This window comes from Muntiacus reevesi, chromosome 19, assembly GCF_963930625.1.
Source record: "Muntiacus reevesi chromosome 19, mMunRee1.1, whole genome shotgun sequence".
NCBI classification, from domain to species: Eukaryota; Metazoa; Chordata; class Mammalia; order Artiodactyla; family Cervidae; genus Muntiacus; species Muntiacus reevesi.
The window spans coordinates 59,670,696-59,674,829 of NC_089267.1; the positions used below are offsets into that span (position 1 = coordinate 59,670,696).

Consider the following 4,134-nt stretch of genomic DNA (forward strand, 5'->3'; position numbering starts at 1 on the left):
ATTATAGTTTAATTAGGACTTGGTATAAAGAAATCCCTTTTCCCCTTCCCCAAAGGGATACTGCAGTTATATCACATACCCAATAGGCACCATGACGAAGATCAGAGCTTATACTTAATTAAGGTTTTATACACACCAGTTTCCCCAGTAAATGCAAATTTAACAAGAAAATTAGACATGTCATATGTTCAAAATGCTCATGGCAAACAATCATTTTGCATTCCTGCAAATAAAATTGTTTTATACTGTAAGCTGGAGGCGAGTGTAACTTATTTTTGTAATAAAGTTTTTATTTTTTTTATGTGTCATTAATATAAATGTGTGTTAGTGTAGAAATATTCTGGTTTAAAAACTTAGAAATGCACACATTTCAGTATGTTTATTTGTACTTACATAATTTTAGATAGTGGATGCCAATAGCCTGTATGTTTCACATTAATTGGTTTTTTATGTTATCTTAATAAACCATTTTAGTATGTTGTATGTCAGTTACTGGGATAGCTGGGACATAGAGTGTAATTTAAAATTTGTCAATAAGTATTCATTGGAATATATGTAAATGTGCCTTGCCGGTTATTGAAACATTACCTACAAAATGAGTATGGGGTGACAAAAATTAGTTCCTGGTGCTTAATGAAACTTTTTGCCACTGATTTTATATATTACCCCGTGCTTTTTTAAAGTACATCTCTCAAATCTTAGTGTAAGTTTGAGGGCTACACAAAACATTTACATTTCATTCTAACGTAAAATGAGTAATAGGTTGTGGAAAGTGGGTAAACTAAATGTAGCCTTCAGTAAAATTGAATCTCAGTGTAATCCTTGGTGCTGGCACTTCCCAGGTCCAAGGAGTTAAATGATCCCATCAAAGAGGCCATTGCCATGCCTATTGGCACTTTACTGTCATACCCTTTTTAAGGGACACTGTCAAGGTGTTTAAGTTAATTCTCAGAATTATTTGTTGGGATTTTAGAACAGGTTTGTTTGACTTAAGTAAGAACTGCATTGTCAGAGTTGAAAGATGAACATTTTTGTGAGTTCACAAATGTGTTCTTAAGAAAACATTAAAATTTGGAGCTGTGGGTTTCCAAGGCTATTTGGCATTCTTAGTTTGGGAATTTTGGAGGAAAAACTGGTATTAAAAAATTTTGTGAAGAATTGATGGGTAATGTAAACAGTGGTGATTAAATATATACACACTCAAGTGAAATTACTTGACAGTGTTCATTTGACTAACTTTGAATTTAAGCCATTATAATTACTTTTAAAATTAAATAATCATTTGCACTGTTCTGATAATGGGTGCAGTTTTTGAGCAATATAATCAGAGCTAAATATGCATGTAGTGATTAGTGATGTGAACAATTAAGTACTGAGAAGAAATACTAACTGGTATTTTCAAACTTAAATTTCTGTAGTAAAATCAGTATCAAACTCTTATCAGATCAAGGAAAACAGGCAATGCATATAAACATACTTTTGAATGTTGTGTGGCCTATAAAGCAATAATGCAATTTTTATGGAATGTCATGGGATATGAGAAATGGAAATGCAAAAATAACTAATCCTTTAGTAAAAATGTCAACATGTTAAAAAGGGGAATGTTAACTAATGTAGGTTATTGATATTTGTGATTTGTTTATGGGTTCTTGGCTTTGACAGCTTCAAAGAATGGATAGATGACCAAGTTAAAAGAAATTTTGTATATAATTGTCAAGGAATGGGTCTTAAATCCAAGAATCAAGTCCCTTCCTTGGGGTGAAAATGTATCCTTAAAGCATTCTGATTGTTGAAAACAAAACAAAACTTGAGTTACCTAACCAAAGCAGACGCAAGATTTTGTTTCTGCAGACTACTTGGCAATCAAAAGTGATCATCACTTTAGTTAATCAGTTTTCAGAAAGTTGCTTTGTGAGGAAATTGTGTTAGACATGTTCTCCCAGTCATGCTTTTTGTGGGAGGTTTCCCAGCATTGACTGGATCGGATGCTAGAAGTGAATGGGGCTTAGCACAGAAAGCGTTTGCGCACTCATGACGGCCATCGCTGTAGCATCATGAGAGACCTGCCAACGACTGCAAGTCTGACTTAATGATTTACACTTTCTACATGATAAAATAGGAATAGCATACATAGGAATGGATTGATGGGGTAACCTCGGGTATTCACTTGTACGAATCTATTTGAAAAGATTTAATGAGGGTGAATATCATGCTAGATGGGCAAAATTGTCACATTCAGGACAGTTGTTTTGACTGCTAAGCCAAAAGTCACTGTTCAGAAACATAGGAAAAAAGACCAAACAGAGCATGACATAAGAGTCTATTTAAGGGGAGAAAGTTACAAAGTAGAAGGCCTTCTGCATTTAGGTGAGGGAGCTACCCCCCCCTAGAGTAAATGATTGCTCAGTTTCCTAAAGCTTTTCAAGAATACCCACCATGGTCATTTTCTTCCCAGTGATACATACCATAAACTTTTAATCTGACCATAGGAATTCATTGGTGGGTTTAAAATGAATCAAGAATAACCATACATAGAGTGAACAGACTTGTGGGGATGATGTTTTAAAGTGTAGTATTAATTACTCAGTCATACCACTCAATAGGGCATGCCACTACTTTTCTTAAGATGATAATTATCAGCCAATGTTCAAAGACATTTTTAACTGTGGGCAAATTAGTGGATGGACTTTTTTGTCTGTCACTTTTTAAAAAAGTACTTAAGATACAAGTTTTATTAGTACCACAGTCTGCCTTCAGTAATATGCCTAAAATATTTTTCAGGGCCAGGAGCATTCAGTTGAAAGAAAAAAATTTTTTTACGAATGCAAAATAGTATTAAAACTAATGCCCTGGTCCAAGATTAGGTTTGTAATGATATTAACAGTAGTCTGATAAACATCTAGAAGTCTGGCATTGAGAAACAAAAGCTTGTACCTGACTAGTATTTTTATTTAAAAAAAATTAGTTCTGTTAGCTTATTTAAATTCTCTTACATTTATTTATCTGTAGAATTTATATTTATTTCATTCCTTTTATCTCACTGAAAACTGTCTGCAGGCTCTTTGATTTGGATTAGATGTGTGAAGTACTGTCTTTTGCCAAAAACCTCAAAATTACCTGTTCTTTTCAACGTAGTGGGTTTGTGCTTGTTTGGAGATCAGTTCAAAAACTATCTGTACTATCTGTACTGCCTCTGATGTTAAGATTTTATGTATAGCATAAGGAAGCTAGCTCTGACTATATTTTCCTAAGAATAAAGACCTATTTTTGTAGCATGTCTTAGGATCTCCAGGAGTCAAAGAATTATTGTGGGTGTCCTCCATTTCATCGTTTTTCATTTAACAGCTTTTTAAATAGACACTTGGAATCTTTAGAGGTCTTTTCATCTTTTAATTATCCATACATTCAAACTAACTAGCCAACGGTAATACCAAAACAGATTCCCCAAAATACCTAATTGAAGCACATGGTAGGGAGATGATGTATAGGATAAATGTGTAGTGTTGGTCTCCACGTAATTTTAATTAATGAAAATACTCTGGTCACACATATGCCAGTGGACTCAAGAAATTAATGGTAATTTGGTTCTGCTTTTCTGGTAATATGCCCCCACCATTCAGCGTTCCATTTTCTTATCACTCTGAAGGTTTGGGAATGAGTAATTGAGGTAGTAAGTAATACCGGAGAGGGGCGCGAGCAAACTGTTTTGCTTTACTGTACATTTAGGTGACTGCGCAAATGAGGTTAGGTAGGTGAATTCAGCTTAAAATGTGTTTCATTAAACAAAATTGGCAAGTCATTATCAAAGAGTGGGGAACTTATAAATACATTCAGATTTTGACTCAGCCCTAGGATTTCTTGTTGGGAGGGTGATAGCTTTGGTCACTTCATGAAGATCCTTTTAGGTACAGAGTTTAATTGTGTTATGATTACTACAGTTTATACTGATGATTGAAAAAAGTTTTTGTCATTTCAGAACAGTCACGGAAGTTTTATACTGAAAAGTTGTTGAAACACTGCTAGAGGGTTTTGAAAACCATTTCCATTGCCGATTTCACTCCCTGTGCAGGTGGCAAACTAGGACTTTTTTCTTGTTGATAATCAAGACTGCTGACAGACTTCTTGGATGGGGGA

At 34.4% G+C, this 4,134-nt stretch overlaps 1 protein-coding gene across 2 annotated transcripts in view; it reads left to right on the top strand.

The window, feature by feature from the left end:
- SYNCRIP (synaptotagmin binding cytoplasmic RNA interacting protein) overlaps window positions 1-3,280 on the top strand; it is a 28,156-nt gene extending 24,876 nt beyond the window's left edge. For both annotated transcript variants that reach the window (XM_065911739.1, XM_065911741.1), the window contains exon 12: window positions 1-3,280. This exon is cut by the window's left edge. The gene's annotated coding sequence lies outside the window, so the exon portion shown is untranslated.
- The last annotated feature ends 854 nt before the right edge of the window (window positions 3,281-4,134 follow it).